This window comes from Strix aluco, chromosome 2, assembly GCF_031877795.1.
Source record: "Strix aluco isolate bStrAlu1 chromosome 2, bStrAlu1.hap1, whole genome shotgun sequence".
Taxonomy (NCBI): Eukaryota; Metazoa; Chordata; class Aves; order Strigiformes; family Strigidae; genus Strix; species Strix aluco.
The window spans coordinates 73,671,390-73,696,363 of NC_133932.1; the positions used below are offsets into that span (position 1 = coordinate 73,671,390).

At 41.2% G+C, this 24,974-nt stretch overlaps 1 protein-coding gene across 2 annotated transcripts in view; it reads right to left on the reverse strand.

Moving 5' to 3' along the window:
• Nucleotides 1–10,983, reverse strand: part of MYO16 (myosin XVI) — a 402,721-nt gene extending 391,738 nt beyond the window's left edge. Inside the window, exon 1 of one of the 2 annotated variants that reach the window (XM_074815323.1) lies at nucleotides 10,807–10,983. The gene's annotated coding sequence lies outside the window, so the exon portion shown is untranslated. Of the gene's footprint in view, nucleotides 1–10,724 lie in introns of both variants that reach the window. The other variant, XM_074815322.1, reaches the window with a different exon arrangement.
• Between the last annotated feature and the right edge of the window lie 13,991 nt (nucleotides 10,984–24,974).

Here is a 24,974-nt window from a genome sequence, read left to right on the forward strand (position 1 = left end):
GCCATCTCCACCACTGGATAAAAATGTATATTAAACAAATCAAGACATACTCATGTTACAAACAAGTCCTCAAGAGTTTTGTGCTGACAGGCAATAAGAGAGCTAATGAGAACAGCTATACTCTGCTCAGCACCGTTTAGGACAACAGCAAATTGACTTTAGATGATTTGTCATCAAGTCCCTGTAGGAAGAAGCCACACTGTTTAAGGGGGTGGAGGGAAGGACAAAGACAGGTCACAACATACTCATCTAAGGAAGTCTTTGATCCCAGGCTAATGACTGGAATAAAAGTAAAAAATGATACTAGAAATAACATTTATTGTGGAATAAGTGCAACCATTTATCTGTTACAATTATATATTTTTGATGTATTGATAGGCACTTTAACCTTCATTCATGTCTTCGTTTTCAGTAGTCATGATACTACTTTAAAAGAACAGTTTTGAAAAAAGATTTTAATGTGGTTTGAAACAGAAGAACCACAATCAGTCACTGCCTGCATTTCCACAAAAATATCCAGTGGAATTGCAAAATGAAGGATGAGTGGTGTGGGCTGGGATTGGTTTTCTTTCTGTTTTCCTTTAATATATCTTATTATCTCACTCTTGAAGCATTATGTCTGTGGAAGAGAAGAGGAAGGGTCATGAGTAACCACTGGCAGCACCAGCTGGGAGCTGGAAATGGCACTTGACGTTTTCAGCTGTCAGATGTTGGCTGAAATTTAACAAGTGCCAATGAGAAACCATCTGCAAATCCATAGCTTTTTTAAAAAAAAAAAAAAAAACAAAAAAAACCCTAGCAAGAATAAATGAAGGGTTTTGAGAGTAATGTGAAGTCTGTTATATTATATATAAAGTATTGCAAGTTATTCAGTCTCACTGGTTCCCAACTTAGCAGAACTCCCACCCAAGTTCTGCACTTAAACACCAAAGCGAGAGGGCATTCTGCATTATGTTTGATCCACTCCCTGTTAAAATTCCCTGATCTCTTTTCTCTCTGGTTGTTAAGTTTTTGTTAAAGTAGACATCATAGATAAAATGAGGTAGACATCATAGATAAAATGAGACCAAATAATAGTCATCACTTATTTACTCTTACAAGTGGTATCCATGAATTGCCAACGTCTTACCATCAATGAATAAAGCCAAAAATGTAGAAAGCAGCAGAACTATACAAATACTTTCTAGCTCCATCAACATGGATCTTTGGGCCCAACCTTACGTTTTACATCTAAAACTGTATCTTTTGTAGACTAGATTCACCCCTCCCCGGCAGCAGGCTCTGTGTGAGAACTGTGTGTGTTTGGACTGAGAAGGAATTCACATATGTGCACCCAGCCCCTGAGCAGAACCAAAAAAATCAGAACAGCTTCCTCTGTAACTGTGTTCAGCAAATATGGTGCAACAGCAGCCACAACATTGCTGTCCTTCCTGAGATCAGCTGATATTTAAGTATAGATATAGAACGACACCCAGCCCCACCCTTAGCCATTCCAAAATGCCAGTCCGTTTATCATCACAAATAACACTTTCAGAATGTGCACAGCTAGTCTACCAGTGCCGCTGCACTCCACCACCTCACACTGGCCTCTCAAATATCCTCATCCCCAGTGCAGAAGAGGACACTGCACTGAATCAAGAGCCAAGGGTGGGTGACTGAAAGGCCCATGGTGCTTGTCTTCACCTGTGTGCACATTTCTTTGATTTCTAGACCGGACAAACTGGTGCAAACAGCTACAGCATGCTGCTGTGGCCCATCGCCCTTATCATCCATCACAAACCAGGGAGGGCAAATCTACCTGCTGTACGGGTCACTATATTTCATGAAAGGGTAGCGCCACACACAAATTGACAGATCTGCAGACAACCTGAACAGAATAATTGGCTTTGTCCCTTATAAGTAGACCAACATTACCCTTCCCTCCTCTGCTCCCAGGATGCAGCATGTTCTGCGGCCCTTGCTCTTGGCTGGTTGAGAAATTCATCCTGCTCACTGGCACTGAACTGATCTTTTAAAAATCCTATGTGTTTTATTTAAATTACAGACTTTAAAATATTAAGATCTAGCTAGTCTAATGACGGCTTGCTATATACAGCAGAAAAACAGAAATGGAATGTGTTCTTGGCTAATGAAACTCCTTTGACTTAAATTATATTTGCTATCTCATTTGTCCCTATGGACACTACCCAATTTCCCCTTGCTTTTCTCTCATATGATAGGCAGAAATTTTTTTGGGAGCAGGGACTGTCATTTATTATATGTCCGTACAGGACCTAGGCCACCAAAGCTCAAAGGCTTTGAAATGCTACTGCATTTCAATGTCTTCATCAAATAATGAGGACATTTGACCGTTCTTTCTAGCGGACACGACTTGAAGTAGCTATATTTCAAACTAATAATGAGGAGAAAGTTTGAAAGTGGTATTTTCCATTCTTGGAAAACTATAAAAAGAACATAGTAAAACCACTTCACTGCCTTTTTGCACTGTTGGTAACTAGATTAATTATTGATCAGGTATTCAGGTCTATGGGAACCCGACTTCCATTAGGCAGGGAAACGCAGGCATGACTGCAGCCCACAGACTGCTTCAGCACCAGCCACCACAGCAACCCTGCACAGTTGCTGTGGGCTCTGCCTTCGTATGCCCATGATTTCTCTTTCTGCAGCTGCACAGTTACCCCAATCCAGCACGTTTTATTAAAGCTTTGTAAAGGAAAGGTAACATCACCCTCAAACATCCTCTGTTCGACTAAAAGTTGAGGGAATAGGACAGGAGAGGCGGAGAACAACCACCAATCCAACAGCTACCATACGAAGGAATAAAATTTCACTTTTTTGGAGGAAACAAAAACCCCTCAGCATTCTGGAAGGCAATACCTGCAACAATTAAGTATTAACACAAGCATAAATTCAGAAAGCCTGGCTAGTAGTTACACCAATAGACAAAACATAAAAATTGCTCATATTGTGAAGCTATAAAGTCTCTGTGGGTGAAAGTTATCATGAACCAAGTCTCTGTGGGTAAAAGTTATCATGAACTAGCTTGGCTTCCTCAGACTTTACTCACTGAGATAGGATTCCCCACCATGATGAACAGTTTTGGTCTCAAGACACAGGGTGTCTATTAGAGTACCCTGCAGCTCCTGTGTGCTATTTGTGCCCACATTTCCTTTCACAAAAGGAGAATGAATATGTCTGTAAGCATAGAAAAGATAATCAAATGCCAAAATCTCACTTGATACAGAACTGGAGTGAAATTACTGATGCTATCACCATCCATTTACCTGTCTGTGTAGTAAGGTACAGTCACCATCAGGGCTAGAGTCTCTTCAATGGTAGTGCTTGTATTAAAACCCAGCTAGATCTGACACTCAGGAGTGCTTCCAAGGTCTTTCTATCACAGGCATGAGAAGGCAGTTAAGGGCAGAAGACCTCCTGGGAGAGTGCTAGAGAAATGTCCCAGGCAGAGGAAGCTAAACTTGGCAGGGTCTGTACCCATACTGTTCGTCTAGAGCAGACCTTGAAGCAAATTAGCCAGCCAACAATGCCTTTTTCCCCCTCCTGCCCCTCTTCAGAAGGAACTACCTCTCTATCTCTGGTAGGGATACTGAATTAATTAGCATATATGCAGGGTGAACAATCAGGAGACTTGAACCTGGGACTAAAGCGAGAGCCAAATTATTTGACACTAAAACACATTCAGCGAGAAACAGTGAAAGGGGTCAAGGAAGTACTGGGCCACTTGACATCAAGAACAGTATCTGTGGTAGGAAGTGGAAGCAGAGCAGAGTAGCTTGCAGCGTTTTTGTATCCTTTCCTTTATATGGCTGTGTTGGCACACTGGGATGTAGACGAGCATGTCCTGCTGGGAAAGGAAGAGATGTGACAAGACTGAGGAATCATGAGCCCAGGGCACGATCTCGCATGCTGAAGCGACTCTGACTGTTTTTGCATTAAAGCACATATCCGTGCTCAGTGCCCCCCAAGCACACAGCAGCTCTGCTTATAGGTGAACCATTTTCTTTTACAAAGACAAACAAGCAAAAGATTAATTTAAAAGCCTACGACAACTGTTGTGCAATAAAAACAAGTGATAAGCTTTTAGGCTTAATTGCTTCATCAGTCTAATAAGGGAATAAGGTATTCTGAGCCTGAGAGCTCATTTGTTTCTTTTTCAGCTACATCTATTAAACTAATAAACAGATCTCTCTCTACAAACCTTATTTATAGTAGATTACTCCAGACTGTCTACAAAGATCCTCATCTTCAAAAACATTAAAAACCTAGTGTTTAAAGACAGAGAATTACTAGGTTTTGATTCTGCAAAGCATGAGCTGCCTTCCAGATCTAAGGGTTAGTCAAATTTATCAATCTCTGGAAAGAGCAAGCCTGCTTATCGAAATTAAGAGAACAGTTGAGAGATCTTCTCTGAGAAGAAAACTTCTATGACCACCTGCTTGATGGGGCAGGATATTCTCTACCAGGTTCTCTGTCCAACTGAAACATGCTACATAGATAACCTGGAAGCAAGGTACAAGAACAGCTTTATCCTTGTAAGACCACACTACATTTTAGAGCAGGTGTATGGCTGCTCCAAGTTGCACCTTATCATCTATGTTTATACAGAGCTGCCTTGGTTGCTCTAAACTGCAAGAGCACACAGCCAGTGCACCCTGGCTAAATCCTGAGTTCTCCTCCTTACTCTCTGAAGGCCAAAGATAACTGTGGTATAAAGTGATTCAAGCACGCCTTCTCCACTAGGTAATATTTGAGCAGAATCTGATCCTACAGATGCATGTTCTAAAGCCAGAGTCATTTGGGTTGTGAGAACTGACTATAATAGGTTTTTGTAAACACCTGGCACATTATCTGTCTTTGCCATCATGTAAAAATAGAACAAATAGTAATATTTCCTCATAGACATTGTCTACAGAACATTGTTACAGAAATAAAGCTCTCTATAAGCGCTGGAAGTTAGTGGTTCTGATTTCCTTAAGGGTGTATTTTCCACAAAAAGTCTTGCTCCAGTGCTAATTATAAAATTAGCAAGAAGTTTACAAGTAATTAGATTGGGGTGTTAAATCACTAATGTTCCTTAAATAAAACTCCTAATTAGGACACACTGCACATTTATCTACAAGCTAGATATGACAAACTGCCCAAACTTTCCCTTTCTAGCTGAGATCCAGGACACTGCCAGGGAAATGTTAGCACCCACTGTATTCTCTTCAGGAAGGAGCCCTCATTTGACCTGCACAGGTACAGGCAAGGACTCTGCCCATCCACTTTGACCCCAAAGCAGACAGGCATAGTAGAGTCATGGCCATATATTCAGATACCTACCACCAGAAGGGCATTCATCTCTCTTGATTACATAGGGATCCTGGGCATTTGCTCAGATTAAGCTTCCATGATGGGATTTAGTTGCTGATACCATAAAAATATAAAACTATCAACATTATTTGGTCTTCCCTCCTCCTCCATGGTATTTCTCAGACTCTAAGATAAATGCAGTTGTATAGATGCTTTTGTTTTACTACACCTAATAAAACAGCACCTGACACAAAGGCGTCTCAATTGAGAATTGATCCACAGTAAACAACTGCAATACAAACAGCAACAGTTACAATTCCTTTATAGCCTGCTTATCTGAGACATACTTAACTGCTTCAAAAAAAAACCCGCAACTATATTGACATTCCATGCACCCTGCAGACAGTCTTTCCGAACATTTTGTATCTTATTCTAATCTCAAAACAAAATTATCCACTATCTCAGAAAAGCAGATGCACAGATCTTTACGTATCAAAAGGAAAAAACTTTTTTTAAAAAAAAAAAGCTTTTCACTAGTTTATTTCAAGTCCACTGAATATTGCTTCATGGGACAAAAGAATTTCTATTTGTATGAAGCACTTCAATCCCACTTTGTCATCAACCATCATAAAAACTAATTACGTCTTCTGGGCCACAAGCAGCATCTCTCTGTCACCTGGATTTTACTATCTGATGCGGTTCTGCTACGTACTTGTGCCATGACTACAATGTACCACAGATGCCTACAAAGAATCCTTGCACGCCTCTGGGACAGAGCTAGCTTCCAGAATCTCACTATGGGCTGAAATCACATTGTCCAATTACCTTTAGACAAATCTTTGATCAGCAGCCCCTCATTGCCAGACATATTCACGTGACAAACCCAGCTGTGCCATCATTTTCACTGAGGGAGGGAAAAAAAAAGCTTTAAGTGATTTGCAGAGTAACTTCAAATACCTTTCAGCTGCTAAAAGAAATGTTGTATTTTGAAAGAATTTGTATTTTCTCTCCAGAACTTACCCTTTCTCCCACCAGCTCAGACGAGAGCGGCTTATGCCTAAAAGCACCAGAAAAACTAGCGTGGTTACCTTAGTGCCTGTAGTTCTGGGTCAACATAGGTGTCAGCCTTGCACTGCTGGGGATGCACATGCATCCGTCTTTTTGAGGCCACTGAAGTTAAGATTTGATACCTAACCCTAGACACACATTCATTCCAAAGGGGAACAAGCCGTTTCTAGCATGTCTGGAAATAACTAGCTAATCCTCTATGTATGATCAAAAAAATAACAGGTATTTCAACCACCCTGAAGCCATTTACCTGTGAGACCTCACTGTTGGGTTTGTTTAACTTACTCTAATCCACCTTTTAATGTCCCTTTTTGTTTAATACCACGGCAACTAGCCCAGCAAAAACACAGACATTTGCTACATCCCTTAGAAAAAAAGCCTCAGTCATACTTCTCCTACAGCACAACACAGCGAATTATTTTTTTGTATTATTTTTCTCCTGCTGCAACTTACAATAAGCTCAATTCTTTTCCAGTGGATACACCCAAATCTCTGTATTCAAATATTCATTCATACTGGAGACAGCCAGAGATGCTCTGACTAAAAACAGGTTGGGTGTTCTGTCAGAAAGAGCAAGTTTTGCTGAAACAAAAGCCCTTCTCCGAATGATGTTGCAAATCCAGAATGTAATTTTTGGGAAAAACACAATGACCACATAACTCAGCTACATTACCCAGTAGCAGAGACCTAACAACACCACAACCAAGATTTGAAGCCTGGCCCTATGCTTCAGGTTTCACAGCTTATTTTCATGATCCCAAATATCTTAGGGAAGAGAATAATCTTTCCCTGACCAAACAGACATAATGTTTGCATCAACGGTTCCAGGAATTAGAGACAGTGACATTTTAAAGTGAGACAATTACAAAGAAGGAACAGAACCCAAATTCCATAATCCAACCCTCCTCTTCTGCACGTGTAATAAGACAGGCCAGGAATATACACACTTACAGGCATGAATCAGAACATCATATATGAACAGCTGCTCCACAAAAGCTGTGTGAATAACCACATATATACATATATATACACACACACACATTGATGTTTATTTGACTGCTGTGACATGCCTCTAAGAAGCTAAGTGAATTAACAGCTAGGCTTGGCACCACATGAAACACACACCTTAGGGAAAATTAACAAATCTAAGTGCAAATGTTAGAGTTAGCTGCTTGCCAGGAAGGTTCTTTCATCTTATTGAGCCAAAAAAATATTTGTCGTCTTTTTCAGAAAGATGCAACGAACTGTATTTCACATGAACTTGGCAGAGTCTTAAACCAGCAGGTCTAGCCCACAAAATGGCAAGTATCTCCAGCAGCTGTTGTTGTTGACAACATGTGACAACATGATATTCCCAGACATCATCAACTGCATCCCCAATTATTGCTAATTTGGTGCAGAATTACAACATTTTCCTATGTTCATTAGCTACAATTACCTTCATAACAGTTAGTAGCAGAAAGAAGATGAAGTGGAAAAAACACAGAGAATGTGCAAGTGAGGTTTGCTAGGCTATGATTAGAAAGATAGTAACAAGCCAACATGCAGGCTTGACTTGAGATAGTACTGACTGACTGTACAAAGTGGCTTTGGACCATGCTGCCTGTTTGGTTTTTCTGGTTTTGTTGTGTTTCTTTAAGGCAGATGAGAAATTTGCTATTTTGTCACTTTTTATAAAACTGGACCAAAAAAAAAAAAGTCATGTGCATGAAAATCTCCATAAAACATTATTCAGATTGGAAGAATATTTTCTGTTTTATCTCACAATTGAACAAAATAACACCGTCTGTGTGTGTACATGTATATTCAAACTGCATATTTAAACACATCTTTTTGTGAAACAAACACACAGAAATCACTCTGAAATAACTTGTTGGTTAGGACAATCAGGTGAGACAGAAGATGCGCATGTTCAAATCCACAATTCATCTCATTAAAGCATCCCATTTATTATGGCCACTTACCTCATGATCACCTTGTCAGATTTTCCATGTCTAAGCTAAGAAACCATTCTCCTCCAAAAGAGGAAAAATGTGGCTGAAACTGCTGTTCTGACTGTCATTTCATGACAAAATTATTTTAAGAGAGCTTTAACCTATATGTCTATTTTTCTTGGTATGACACCCTACATAAGCACGGTATTTTATAGATACCTTCAAGCAAGGATCTGAATTTAGCACTAAAATGTTGTTTTACAGGAATGCATGCCAAATGCTTTTCATCTCATTATGCTGGTTTGAAATAATGGTACTACTTAAAGTAACATCATGCTAGCATAAAACACAAGAGCTATTTCAAAGCAGCGCAATAAACCACTGTTTCATGATGGTCAGTTGCCTCAACCAGCACTACAAATTCCAAGCTCCATTTAATTCCTACAGTACAACTAAAAAATATACTACGCCCTAGGTAGATTTATTCAAACAATTTTGTACGCTTCCAGTTGGAAGTATTTTGATCTCCCACTCTGAAGATTTTCAACATTTATTCACTTTCCACATTAAATACATGTTCTGCGTACTATACATCAAACATTATCGCTACTACTTGCAAAATTATTCCATAATCAGGAAAGATTCAGTTCCTAATGAATAAGTATTATAACAGAGACAGAATATATAAAGTCAGTTTCAGTCTGGAAACTTTCAGTTCTGGCCTAACCTATGTAATATTAGACAAATGGCTTCCCCTCTGTTCCTTCCTCTTACAAATTGCTTGCTGTACCTGTGTCATCCCTTGAGGCCAAGGACTGGCTTTCTCTTTGTATAATGTGATTTACAGCTGGGATTTCTGAATGCTGCTACAACACAAAATCACTGCAACGCTTCAGAGCTCTGCTCTACCAATCACTCTAATTCCAGTCGTTACTGGTACTTTTAATGGCATCCCCGCTGTTCCATGACAATAGTCCAGTCAAGAGAACTTCTCCCATCACTTTGAACCTACTGTATGCATACATACATATATGTATGTATATGACACACTTTTTTTTTTTTTTACCCTCGGGTCACATCACAGATGCTGGCAATGAAGTCTAAACTTGTTCTATTCTCAGCAAAAGGGAGTGTGTTTACACCCACAAAAACATTACCAAAGTAAAACACCACCTAAAAAGCTACTACTTCAGCACTGCCCGCTTGTTTTTTGGTATAAACTACTAATAATAGCGAGTCCAGACAGGGCTCTACATGGAGAATACAGGGCTCAACAGGAGAATACTCTCATAAAGATGTGGGAACAGAAGATGAGAAACCACGATCTGCCTGAGATTCCGCCCAGAAACAACCCACGGCAGCAGAGCCCGGTCTGCGATCACACACAGTCCCCTGCACTGCTCCAGGGCTGACACTTCTGTTTTGTAGGGCTGATGTTCTCACTTCTCCAGCTGGAGCAACAATTTCAAGTTTAAAGGTTTCCCACAGAAAGTTCATAAACTCACTGTACAAACACCTAAATGACATCGCCTTCCTCTCCCTGAAACAAACGGGATGATTTTGGCACACTACTCAGTACCTTCCCGGAGGGAAGGAAAAGTAATTTTTTCTCCAGAGCAAGCCTGTGAGGCCAGCAGGCTCCCAAGGCCAGCAACCCCAGCCCTCTCAAGCCAGGTCTTTTGATATCCAGCCTCACACATACCTACAAGCTCCCAATCGCAAAACCCGGGCCCGGGGACCCCTCCAGGCCGGCCCGGCCGGCTCAGGGGACACGGGCTCAGGAGCCACCTGGGGGGGGCTGGTGGAAACGAGCCTGGCGCACGGCGTTGCTCTGAAACCCTTCTTTCACCCATGTGGCAGGCACGCTTCCGCAAAACACTGGGCTTTAACCGACTGACAGTACCAGTGAAAGAAAATGTTTATCAGAAAATTCCCATCCAGTTGTCTGTCAGCACTGATTTACACCAGTGGGGTGGCAGGCTTGCATCAGCCTCTCCGCCCGAAGCGAGGGGCTCGGGGAACGCAATAGCGTGCCCATAAAGGGGCTGATTTAAGGAAAAGTGCGAATCTGATAGAGCCTAGGGTAGTTTTCTCACCTCGGCACACAATAAGAGCGGGCAGAACCGAGCACCTCAGTGACCCGCTGGATCTCTCTCCCTCCCTCCCTCCCTCCCTCCGTCCCCACCCGCAGCAGGGGCAGCTCCTGCCTCTCCCCGGGGAGCCCTCACCAGGGCTGGCACCAGGCTGCGGGGCCCCTAGCCCCGGGAAGGACAGTGACACATGGACACACAGACAAAAGACAGAAGGAAAAAAAATAAAATAATAATTTTTAAAAAAAAAAAGCACCCTTACACACACACACACACACACACAGACCACCCAACCGCTCCGCAAAACGTGCCTCCTCACCAGCTCGCTTCCCACGCCGGCAGCCCCTCCGCGCTGCGCGCCCGCGGGCACCCCCGCACCCCCCCCCGAGGGCGGCACTCACCTCGGGGGGGACGCGGCCTCGGCGGCAGCCCCCGCACCCGGGGAGGGGAGCCGCCTCTCCGCCGGTGCCGGGCGGCCGGCCGCACGGCGGGGTGAGGCGGCGGCGTGGCCCGGCGCCGCGGCACACTTCCACTTTCTCTCGGGGGTCTTTCTTTGCGGCACGGTGCGCCCAGCCCCGCCGCGCCGCCCCCCCCCCCCCGCGCACTCCTCCCCGCCCGCCTCTCGCAGACGCCTCCCCGCGATGCGATGCCCAGCTGCCGGCCGGGGGGCGGGGGGGGCTGCCGGGGGGGGGGGGGGGTGGCTCCCCCTGCACCGCACCGCCCCGGTACCTGCCGGGGCGCCCCGAGGGCGGCGGGGCGGTCCCGGTGAGGCACGTCGGCCCCGTGGCCCCAGCCGAGCCCCGCGTGGCCGGGCAGCCCCCCCCCGGGCACGCCGCCGAGACCCTCTCCTATCCCTCCGCGTCCCTCTCCATCAGGCAGCCGCCGTCCGCGGGGTTCACCCGAGCCCGAGGCGGGCTACTGCTTTTTTGGTTTTCGACCTTCATTGTGCGCCCCTCTCCTTCAACAAAACTGCCCGAAGGAAGGAAGGGAAGGGGTCGGGGAGGCTGTGTGGATTGGAGTGGTCTAGATGTAGTTCAGTACAACAAAGACCCACTTGATTCCCTGCTGGCACATAACGCCCAACAAAAGGGAAACGCTGGGAATGTCATAATTATCACCCTGTGAGATGGAGGCAAAAACAACACTTCTTACGAGGTTCGTAGTTACGAAACAAATGGCAGCTTGGATGCATCTATTTCTGTCCCAGTACTATAAGCAGCTTGCTCACGCCCTGCTGCTTTAGTGCTGTGTTTGCTGGCACTGTAGGCAGAAATCTTGTAGAAAACATAAAGGCAGCAAAGCCGCAAGTCCTGGTGACAGAGGTCTTTTGCCAGCTTATCCAGCAATGAGACTGGCTTTTAAGATATTTTGCCTACAGGTGAGAACCCTGCTGAAGTTTTTTAGCTAAAGTACATATTCATAGATTCACATCAGTGCACCTATTATCCGGAATTAACTACGAGTATAAGCACTTACATATTAGATTACCCCTCACTTGGTCTTGAATGGTCCTCACCTGGTCTCAAATGGTCACTGCGTACCTGATGATGGCACCTGGCACTCAAGGTCAGTCATGAGGGACATAGGCAGCTGTCCCTCACATAAAGCTCAAGCTGTGATTCAAATGCAAGTGTCCCACTTTTGAAATTCACTCAAGATTTCCGGAGGCACTCAAGCTGCCAGTCATGGATGTCACCACAACTATCTTGACATGAAGTTTAAGGGGCCCAGTACACAATGCCTGAACATTTAGTGTCCTGGCAGCCAGATTAAATACAGGCAGGGGAAGAGGGAGGTGGGAGGAGAGCACACTCTTCCCTGTGCCTGGAAGCTGAACCAGCACACAGCAAGAGTGGAGGAGCCATTAGACTGAAGGAAAGGAGAACGTAGTCTCTAGATTTGTGATAGGGGTACTCAGGAAATGTGCTCCCAGGACAGTTTTTATCCTGGCAATGGATGCTATAGAGAGCAGAATTTAGACCCTCATTCAGTCTCCTGCAGGTTAAACGCTTAGATGATGTTTTCTAGTTCCTTGACTTTGAATTCTGGCTGCCTTCTGGCCTAACAGCGATGGAGTACTGTCCCGATCCAATGTTGGGGGAGGTTTTGATATGATCCCAAGAGCGAGGTCAAGACACAAATGAGGTCAAATGCTATACACCCCAAACAATTTTTATTATTAAAAGTGAAGAGTGGTAGCGGTAGGACAGAATGGAAGGAAAAGACAGAAATCAAGCAAGTATCCAGAATAGAATTGCAAGAATAGTCACCACCACGGATCCAGCAGCGTCCTGTTGGTCCTCAGTTTTCAGTTCTTTGGTGGTGGGTGCACACACAGCAAAGTTTTCTATCGCCTTTTAGGTTCATGTTATCAGTTGATTAGCATACTCAGACGAGGAGGGGCAGGTATTCCACAAATGCATTTCCATGAGAGACAAGGAAAAAGATGGAGCATGGGTTCTGCACATGCATTGAGGGGGAAATGGGGTGCACCACCCTTTGTCCAATTGAGTCGGTGGTCGTACTGACCCTGTCCACCTTTAGTTTTTCCTCTATCCCCACAGGTTTTTGCTGACTTCATGCTTCTTGAGCAATCATCCGGCTTCTGGGGCAGAAATGATCACCGCTTATCAGTTCGATGACGAAGGTGCGAAGTCATTAGCAATGCAATGCATGTCTGGCGTACACAATAGAGTCACAAAATATCGGGCTTACACAATGGAGCCAGTGGTAAACATTTGGTTTCACTCAGTCCACATGTCCCACTTTGAGGCTTATCTAAGGAGTTTGTCAATGCAACTGCAAGGGAGTGGGGGGTGCATCCTTCAATACATTCCGGCTTCCTTGGGTGACATTCCTTAGACTAATCCAAAGGCCACAGCTTGTCCTTGAGGTTTGCACGCACACAAGCAAGATTTGAGACAATCATTTGACATTTCAGTCTCTCACAGGTACCCTATTTCCTTCTTCTCCAAGCCTCAGCATGCCTTAGTGCCTCGCTGAAGCACTTTCTTAGAAAGGGGGTTGAAACTCTCTGGGGCTGAAGAAGGCTTATAACTGCTCTTTGCTTGTCGGCCAAGCACTCTAAATAATCAGTGGTTATGCAAAATACAGGTAACTTACTGCTCGTGCTCTGCAAGCAACTTTCATGCATAAGATCTGTAATTTCCTGTTGATTTCCACACAGTCCAGAAAGACTGAAGTCTCAGGTGGAAAGAATCCCCTAGAAGCCTTTTGTGGTGCCTATTTCTTTCCTTTGAATGCATATGTAATGTAGACTTCTACTCTAAAGTCCTCTTCCCTGCTTAGGGGACTAGGGGCTAGGAATCTAAAATGGGAATGAAGGGATAGCTGTGTAAAGTACCTCAGTTAAGGCACACCAGATCCATCTCTCTTTAGAGTTCATTTTGTTTTCAAAACCATGAAGTATGTTAATGGCTCCTATCTGACACGTTGGACTATTACTAAAAAGCAGCAATTTCAAGTCAAATAGAAATTGTTGGCAGTATTACTGAGGTTAAGCCCCATTCTTGCAAACGCTGACATCCAAAAGTTTATTTACAAGGATAATTGTGTTGTCAGTCATTGAGGTGACTCATGTGAGACAAAGTTTAGATGAAAATCCCTGCAAGCTGAAAGACTTTCTCAAAAGTGAGAAAGCTGAAAAAAGTTGCAAAAGAATCAGAACTTCATATGAAATGAACAATCAATTCATTTTTTGTTCTTGGAAGAAGAGAAACAGTAGCATTGCTATGAAAAAAGACCCTGTACCTGGGGCCTAGGTCACTTAGACAAAGCACAGAAAGGTTTAGATGCCACAGAAGGAGACTCCAGCAGTAAATTGAGTTGCTGCTTTCCCTACGGGTGTACTTTTACAATGCAGCTAAGCTGGTTTTGGGGTTATCTGTTGTCCTAAAGGTGGCAGTCCTGCTCCTAATGCTTCCTCTGTTGGAGCAAAATCTAAAGGAAACGAAATATTTTTTTCCTATCTGGTTTAGCTGCCTGAACAGGCTCTCTGAAAGTCAGTGCTGGGTAGATGAGAAAGAAGCAGAGAGCAGCTGTAGTGCCAGTGAGAGGAGACGGGACTGCCCCAGGACTGCAGCAGGCAGCCACTGATTTGGCTTAACTGTCTTGTGAAATTCCTTCATAGGAAGAGCTCAGAAGAGAGTGTACCTTAAATCTGCTCTTCCTATGTATGCTATGCGACTTTTCATGGCATAAATGAACTGTTAGAGAAAGAAAGATTTTGTTACCTCGTGGTTATGACACACCACCAGGCAGAGGGAAGACCTCACTTCTAGTGCTTGCTTGAAGAATTGATACTGGCTGCTGAAGCAAGTCATTAAACCAAGGTTTTCCTATTCCCCCAGTGTCCCAAATCATTCCTCCTGCACCCAGTTCTCCAGCTCCAAACTTTAGTGCCAGGGAGAAACACATACCTAGCTCTCAACAGGTTAGCACCAGTAGCGTGTGCAGTGTATAAGTGCGTTACAGTGGAGTCTCAGGAGGAGTTCTGGGTCTGTGGTGGTTCCTGTGCACAAGCCAGCCCTGGTGTCTCTGCAGGACACAGCATGGTGTTGTGTAGACTTACCATCTTCCAGCAGACAGTCCATATTAAAATATCATTCTGACAGTTAATAAAATATTGAATTATTCCACTAAACTGGAAATATGTCATTAAAATAGCAATATTGTTTCTGGTTCTAAAACTGATTTTTCCTCTATTGGAAGACCTAAAAGATCAGTTTACCATTATATCCAATGTGTATAAAGCTACCCAATTATTTACTTTTCATTAGTTTGCTGACACAATGTGGTGGTTTAGGCCCTGTCGGGACTCGAGACCACGCTGCCGCTGCCCCTCCCCCACCCTCAGACCGGACGGGGCAGGGAGTGAAATACAAACCCCAGGGTTGAGATAAGGAAAGTTTTAATACAACAGTGCAACAACGACAAGCCGAACAACAACAATAACAATAACAATAACAATAACAATAATGAACAGAACAAGAGGTATACCGCAAGGATACAGCAGTGAGGGGACCGAACCGCACAAAGGCCGTCCCTGCTCTTTCCCTGCTCTTCCCATGCTTGATGTCAGCATGGTATTTAATAACCCAGCTAGAGCTCCCTCCCCACTGCTGGGGAAACGTAACCCTATCCTAGCTGAACCAGGACACACAAAAACATGTACAACTCAACTTTGGCAAAGACAAATTAGAAGGCAACAAAAAAATTCTCCACCATAGATATTTGAAGTTACCAGTGTTCACTGTATAAATAATTTGGTACCACTCTGGAACAAAAAATATTAATTTTGGGTAAAACCTTTGTAATAGTGAGCTAAGATCACCCAATGGTATTGACCGCATCTATTCAAACTCCAATATGAGCAGAGTGTGACTTAAGTATCATTTCCAATCTGTGTGCAGTCTACCAAGAATGCTATTGAAATTCATTCAATCGGTCTTTTATTGATAGTTATGAATCTAAATTGCTATCACATTTGTCACTAACCTGCAAACAAATCATTGCTCCTTGTTTGTCCCCCAGAACATGTCATCATATATCAGTTCAGGGGAAATTCTGAATCAGAAGGATTTGAAATAATTTGGAGTTGTTGTCAATCAGCTCCTTTCTGTAACCTACTGTTGGTGGGAAATTCTAGTGTAGGTCACCAAGTATTTTTACAAGGAGAAGGGTAGAGAGCATCCATAAGAACACATGGAAATTTCCATGGCATGAGCTTTACCAAAATGCCAAGCATGCCATTGGAATACCATGAATATGAAGAGCATACCTCCTTGCAGCTCAGAAGTTTCTGTTTGGTAGGAAACGGAACTGCGTCTCTGTGGTGGTTTTGAGACTGCCTTCCAAGGAGATTGACTTTCACTTTTTCACCTTTTTTGAATTGAGTAGTATTTTCTCCAGACCAGTTCAAACTGAAGATCATGCTAACCTTGCACTTTCCTCAGGATATATTCAACTTGTGTATTTCTTTTAGATTTAATGTTTTCCTTGAGAAATATAATTTCAGCTATGTACCTCAGAGAGATAGGGGCATGGCATTGTCTCTGCTTGTCCCATGCAGCTATGACACATGCTCTGTAGATGTGTTGGCTGCTTGTTAACGAAATAGTCATTTGTGGAAGAAAAACTTCTGTAGTTTGACAGCTAAAAGCTTAGGTAGGAGGTGTGAATCACTGCCTGAAAGCTGGGAGACACTTTGTTCATGCGAATTGCATGGGGTGAAGTGAGGACAGTAAAAGGTTTCCAGACAGCCAAAACTGTAGTGATATCAGAAAGGAAAAGTGGAGAAGCTGGGTAAGAGAAGATTGGAGACAAGGAAAGGGAAAGGGCATATTTTTAATCATGCCAAACATACCTGGTTTTCTAACTTTAAAGGCATTCCAGTTTTGCTGCATAGACACAGATGGACAGGCTATGTCAAAGAAAAAAGCTGCCAGATAAGTAAATAATCTGCTATGGCTACGGACGTGGTAGGTGATGCAAGAATATGAAGTAAGTGAAGAGAAGAAAATGACCTAGAATATACACATCAAAGGATTGCTCTCCATTGCTTGCTGAATACCCACATTAAAGACCATTATTTTTAAAGAAGTCATGTAGTATCACAGGAACATCAGGAAAAGAGAAAAGGGAACAGATAAAGGGGAAAGGGAAAGGAAAAGGAGTTGTCCTTTTAGAACAGAAAACATCTTTATTTATACATAAACTATGCAGAGCACACTGACTTGCTTACAGTGAATAAATGCCTTTGCTGAAGTTTTCTACCAAGGTTAATGAAACATTATGAAAGTTAGTCAAGGAGAAAAATTTTGTATCCATTCAAGTGTGTATGAATTTCACAGTATTTTTGTGTCTGTCACTTCAAATCATATTCATCCATGTTTATTTGTTTTTCAGATAAGACAATGGCCTGATCAGGTTGTTTTCTTTCTTCAGCTCCATTAGCTAAATTTATCATTAAGGATTTGTTTTCCTGTTAAAATTTCTATATCTTAACCTGGAGATTCATATATCATTTTCTATTCTGGCAGTGAAGTAATTACAGTATGGGGAATGTCTTTTTAATACTGGCATAAGCAAGGCAAATTAAAAAGGAAGTGTCAAAATTTATCTCATGTGCCATATTCAAAGGTTTCCATAGTGCAAAGCACAGCACAAAATGACATAGTACTTTTGTACTATGGATTTTCTGTGTATTTAGATCCACTCTGCAGCGTGGAACAGATGCTAACCTTGGGCAAATTGACAAAGCCATTGATTTCTATTCATGGGTTTACATTAATCAAGGTCCACAGTATTTTAATATGCCACATATCTTCTTGACAATTATTTTCAGGAAGTACAAGATTGGAAATAGTGGAGCAGCTACTAACCTCTGAATAGCACCACCGCTGATCTGAATTTATGACTCCATAAGGGCCTATCACAATGATAAAACTACTAATTGTTGATGTGTTAATCGAGGTTTGGGTTACCAAGAGCTTCAGCTGTTTGGTTATAGCTGCATTTTAAATATTGAATTAGATGCCATCAGCTTCTGCAGAGGTGAATATGTTACATTAGCAGGATTAATCATTCAGAAAACTTACACTTAGGCATTCTATAGACTTGTGCCCGAAATACTAATTTCAGACAACTGTTCCATAGATACCTACCATTTTCATCACTATGGAGTGATTTACATACTGGGGTGAGGTGCACAAAATTATTTGATTTTAAGACTGAGAAACATTAGCTTCATGACTGTTGTAGCAATGCAAGGCAGAGGATATCTGCATTTAGCTTCAGTTCAGTTACAGTGTGTCTCCATTTATTTTAAATTCTCAGGGAATCATTTTTAGAAACTGGTATTTTGAGAGCAACTTTTTATTCGTTGGAATCCAAATCTGTTCCTTAATACTGCCAGTTCAAAACCACATTTTGTCAGGAAAGGCTTTCTCAAAAGAAGGGCATGCAACAATGCAATCAGTGAACTGTAGCAAATAATAATGTACATGTCCTTGTCCTACCAGAGTTGTTAAATGGACAGTGTAGCTGGTTAAAACAAGATGATCTATTCCTCACTACTCCAATGAGGATTAACCCCTAGCCTGAATAAGGCAGACTCACAAACCGAATATGTGTTTCTGACACACAAAGCAAATGTCCTATATATATACTTCTCATTCTCCATGGGTCAGCCAGCTAATCTTTTGCTTCACTGTGTCCACTCTTTCCAAAGGTTTTATTTACATCCTGGTGAGAAAAGGGAGTGTTTCTAGTGTCTCAAGAAGTCTGTAGGATTGAATTTTGATTTCCTGGGCCTCTCAGAAATACTGAATCTTTAAAAATGTTTTCATATTCCTTTTCTTATATCTTTTCATCAGTTTGATACAGGTTTTAAATGTTTTCAGACAAAAAAAGTCATGATCCTCATTTATAGAAATTTATCTCTGACCTCACTTGCCACAGAAGTTTCCATTTTATTACTAATAAGTATATTATTTTGTAATAAAAATATCATACTGTATTACAAACATGAGACCTAATCGAGCAGCTTACTCAGCAAAAGGAATCTATCATTGGCTGTATCTATTCTCTGCTGCTACATGACATGTGGCAGCACTCTGCAGGTCACATTCCTGAAATGTTTACATTGCTTAGTTTGAGGCTTTTTCTGGGCCATACTTTTGGAAAAACATGGGGCAAATGCCAAAAAATATATAACCCTTACAATGCTCTTACATTGTCCAGGCAAACCACATCACTACTGTGTCCAAGTACTCTAGTACAGACTCCCCAAAGCCATTTTCAGTGACTGTTCTGAGGTATAGATACCTGGGTGGACCAACTGGAGAAAACTAAATCAGGGTACATGAAACAAAAATAAAATGGAGAAAAAAAATCGTGGTAGTCTTGGCAAGAGATGTATGAGGTGTAGCTGTGAGATATTTCAGAGGAACTTGACACCTTGTGCATGATCACAGGTGAAGGTGAAGGAGAACAGAGGGGAACAGGAGGAAGAGAGGGAGAAGGTGGACAACAAGAAGAGTTTCATCCCTGAAGATACCTCCAAAGAAGATTGATGATGATGATGATGATGAACTGGCCTATATCTCTGTGTAACCTTAGGCCTACCCTCATCATCTTGAACAGAGGAGGGCATCATTATTCAGGGCCACAGCATCAACCCTGACAAATTCTGCTCCTTTCACAAACAACACACATCCTATAGAGTCACACCTGAGAACAATGCCTTCAGTCATCAGTGATATTCCTCCACTCCACGGGAAAATCAACCTGGCTGTCTCCACTGGTTGTTGATCAATATCCATTAAGGAGACCACCTAAACTTTGCCCAAAGTTTAAGCAATTGCTCAATATCTGCTGGGTATTCAGAGTTTGGCTGAAACTGGCTTTATAAGAGTTTCATGAAGGAATGGAATGGATGGAATTACCATGTCCAGCAAAAAAAAAAAACACCTGATCTTCTGAATCCAGTGTCCTCTGGATTTGGCTAAAGGACTGGGCATGGAGGTGTTTCTTGTAGAAACTTCTTAGACTAATCTAACCATACCATAGCCTTAGGAAGGGGCTTAGGTACATCTAGTCTGAATAGAGTGAGTGATTCTCAGTAGTGCCAGTAATTCATTTAGTCAAATGAATCTCACCAGAAGTGTCCATTTTGTTTAGGAAAAGAGAACTGTCTTTTCAATGGAGATCTAGCCTGATTTTTGTCCAAATATTAAAGATAAATTTGTCTTAATTTCTGATAAATATTGATTTAACATTAATAGAAAGCTTCTTTCAAAAATAAATTGTTTGCTAACTGCTTTTGTATTCATTAGGAAAAAGACAAGGGTGAATTTCACATTTTTCTGTCAAGTTTTGGTTCCTGAAATTCCCTATCACCAGCAAAACTGGTATTTTACCTGTCATCTTAGATAAGGGAACGCTTTTTACTTAAATTTTTACATTAGAAATACAAATAGAACATATTCTCATTTGAATTAACATTTCAGTACAGAAAAGTTTAAATGCAGGGAACTGACAAATTCCTCAGATGATTTAACCAACTAGTTAGGCATAATAAAAAAATGACCTTTCCATCAGTTTTACTAGATCTCTGACTTTGCAGACAGCAAAATAATCCCTGTTCAAATGTCTTAGTAGTGGAATTAAAACAGTAGTGGCAAAGCTGGAAAGTTCAGACACTGATTTAATTATACTTTACATGTCCAAGACTCAGTACTTATTTTTAAAGCAACACAAATAGATAAAGATGGGTACTATACTTCAGTGTGGCAGTGTTGAAGTTTAAATCAGCAGATCAATATTCATTTGAATTGTATAATTCAAATTAAATGACCTTAATTTACTGGAATCAGCAAAGAAAATATTAATGAAAATATATGAAGACTTGTCATTTTAGCTCAACAGACTAATGACTACCCTCACTATATACAGGGACCAAGCAAAGACTGATTTTGCCAGTAATATTCATTGCAGATTCCAACACCACAGCTCAGGTATTCTTGATCCCTTCAACTAAAGACCTCTTTACTAGCAGGAACAAACACAGGGTTTAGACTGGGCCCATTTGTTTTGTGCACCATTATCTCAATTTCCTTTAAATAAAAGGCAGAAGCTTTTGGCACTGTGCTTCCTCTGGTTATTCTGATAGCCTTGAAAAAATCACCCAGGAGCTGAGATCTATTGCACTTCCCCTGCATCACCAGAGTAGAGGGTGTCCATCTGAGATTACACAGCAAGTACACAATAATCCTAATGAACCTTTCTGTTCATTTCAGTGAGATGCTATTTCAAATACATAATGCCATCATTATTATTTCAATGAAAAAGTGCTGAGACATTAATTTGGTTATAGGCAGTTATACATCTTGTTGTGGTGCCTTGCTCTGGTTTTTGATGAGTTTTGCTGAAGGAGGACTAGATAGGTCTTTCCCCTACCTAGAAGAACGGAGCATTAAGCAACCAATGAAATGTGTGAGTCTCATCAGAGATGAAAATGACTGTAGGAAGCTCAGAAGTTATGTTCAAACTCTGTAAGTCAGAAGTTAGCTCAAACAGTATGGTGTCATATTGAATGTCTTCACTGTCCCTTAATAGAAGGATTTATTATATACAGAACAGAATTTGTGTGTGTGGCTTGGAGAATGCTACCTCCTTCCAAGTTAGCTTCTGAAACAAACTTCATGTGTTAACATGCTCCTGAGGATTTTCTTTTGAAATAAGTATAGCTTTTTAAATTCTACAACAAGAGATTCTTGGCATCCTTGACCCTAGCTGAAGAATCTGAGCTGGTGAGTTCTCCACTTCAGATGTAGGATGGAGCCTCAGAGCAGAAGTATAAGGAATAAAATCAGAGAACAGAACAGGTGAAAGAGTAATGTACCAACAGGTGAGAAATTAATATTTTGAATGGCAATCTATGCCTTCCAGAAATCCCACATCTATTTCAGGAAGATTTTCTTTGGTCACAGGAAATTTGTTAGACTTGATGACTGGTGTTCTAGGACTGACAGGTTTCTTAGAAAAAAGATCAGACTGTGAAACAAGGGACATGAAATATAGAAGTTACTTAGCTACTTTGAAAAAGTCTGTGTTATTCTTTGCACTTCAGTATAATACTCTATTCTTTTTAATGCCAGCTTGCACAAATGGCAATAGGATTGAAATGAGTTATGATAAAGTAGAAAGACATTAGCTGAATAAGAAAATGCATGGAAAATGACAAGTTCAGGTGTCTACATTTAGACACCTCTGTCCATAAATTTCCATAAATAGAAAATAAGTCCATGTGTTTAGGTAGGAAATTCAAAAGGCTCTGTTGAAAGTGTAGTAGAGGTATGGCTTGGAATAAGGTCCACAGCCTTAATCCCTTTATCATTGTGATCTGTTGGAACAAATTGTGGAATATCACAATCCCCCAGAAGAATGAAGCAACTTTAGGTGAATAGATAAAGAGAAAAAAATGACTAAATTATTTTTCCTTACTTTATTTGTAATGTTGAGATATCAGAGAATAAAAGGGGAGTGACAGGACTCATGCCTTTACTCTTTACTCCAGAGTTATGCTAGACAAATATGACATTCTAACCTTTTCCTTAGCAGTACTAAAGAAACTAAATACATGTATGTGTATATATCAAATGTATGTACCTATATATCTCCAGAGACCTGGTGAGGTGAAAGGGTTAAATCATGTTTAACCAGAATGTATACTTAGTGTTCTTTATCTCCCTGGAACTTGTTAGCACTTTGAGGACCAATTCACTAAGATGAATAATACCATGAATGACATCAGCTTCCGCCAACGTGCAAGAGGTTACTATGGTAATGGAGAAAGTTTTTCACAGCACAAAACAAGTACCATACTTGATATATTAGCCAGCCAAAGAAAGCAGTCACATATAAACTACAGCATCTTTCTAATGAATAGCCATTTATGCAGCATGCATGTTAGCAATTCTGCTGAGTTCCTCTGAACATCAAACTGTTGGCAGTTATATTGAAAAACTTGGCAGATTTACAAAAGTGTTAACATTTTGTTTTCAGCAGCTTGTTTTTTTTTCTCTCAGAGCCCATATCTTCAGCATATTCACAGAGTCGTTAGTCAATGCCAACTAGCAAGGTCTCTGATGTGAGCTTAAATGTACTGTATATGCACACTGAGAAGGCAGAATGTCCAAGCTATGCAAGTGACTCAAAATAGACTCTTTTTTTTTTTTTTTTTTTTTTAATTTGTGGCAGAAGAACAGATGGCTTCTTTGTTAGGTGGTGCTTTCTTTTTTATTTGCTCACCACCTTTCCCATAAGAGTTCAATCCACAAAACAATGCAGCATATTTACCACAATGCAAAAGTCAGAAAATCTTGAAACCTTCAAATCATATCAGTGCACGTATATATATATATATATATGGTTATTTCTTTACTGGATCAAAGCCAGCACCAAACCAAACCATATCAATATCCTCTTGTGACAAAAAAAAATTAAAAATCATTCAAAACAGAGATAAGATACTATTTCCTTGTTCTTTCCACTTCTCAAAAGAAAAACAGTGACTTTTTATTTTGGATATGGTCCTACCAACCCTTCTTTCTTTGTTGCAGGGAATGCTGAGAGATGGGGGAAAGAGGAAATTTGAGAGTAGTTAAAGACCATTGATTCTAAGAGTCTGCAGGCAGATAACACCGGGGTTTGCTACTGATGTAGATTATTATAAACCTTGTGCCAAAGGACTAGAGTAACAACTGAAGAGACCTTCTTCACAGCACTTCTGTGTTTCTTCATTGCATTTCTGTTGCCAAGGACGAAGAAGTGAATAAAAAGCAAAGGAATATATTTAGAGTGAATGAACTTTCATGCAATAAAACATTCCTGAATTCCAGAAAAAAGGAGTAACTGATCTTGGATTCTGTCTTCTGCCACCTAGGTAGTACATTTTGGCTGTAGATGCTGGCAAATATATACATTTAAAATGCTGTCAAAATTAAACTTCATTTCCCAAGTCTTTCCGTGTATGATCATCCCACCATTCAGCCTGCCATTGTTTTCATGGGCCTGAAAGTTTGTTCTGATTCCACACCTGCATTTCTCATCAACTTTTCAAGTGAGATTCTAAAATGGATTTTGAATGTAAAACACCATTGATCTGATGATTTTTTTGTATAAATTACTGTCTTCCTAATGTCAGAATCAGAAGAATATTTCCTTTTCTAAAATCTGAATCCTGTCAGCTCTGTTTTTTTTCTGCTACAGAATTTCTAAGGCACATTCTGTACTGGATCTCTGAACTACATATTTTGAGACAATTTTTTTGGTAGTGATTCCACAATTTAGTTTCTTGTCTGTTGTCTCATCTGTTACAACGTTAGTTGATATGTTGGGTTTTTTTACAAATATTGGCATAAGGGTAAATAAAGGTGGAAAAAACAGGAAAAACTTTTCCTTTTTGTTTGTAATCCTGTCTTTTTTTTTTTTTTTTTTTTTTCTCCAGCTTTGCTTTGTTCTTTCTAAGATATTTCACACTTAATTGCCATTCTGAAAGTGCAAAGCTGTGGCAGTTAAGAACAGATACCTAGTCTTTGGAAATGGAGGAGACAGCAGCACAGATTATGCATGTTTTGGCCTGAGACCTGCAGCCTGACTGGTCTCAGGGGGCTAGCAGGACGCTGGGGGCAGACCACAGCCCATTTTCCAGAGCAGGAACGGTCTCTGTTTTGTTGGTAGAACACTTGAGGGCTAGGGCTAGGTATTTTTAGGCACTGCAATAAAAATCACAGATGGTCATTTGGGAAGTATTTTTCCATACAGCTCATGCAATTTACCTGTATTTTGACAAACCTTTTTTTGTCAGACCTTTTGTGTCTCAGGCAGGAGCAAAAACAGGTTTCTACTTTGTAGCAAGTTGTTTAATGCCCCCCTGTGCTAACACCATCTCAAAAGCTGCAGCAGCTTTCATTGAATCAAAAAAGAAACAGTGCTCTTTAAAGTGCTGCCATCACATAATATTCCTGAGAGGGCCTGATCTGCC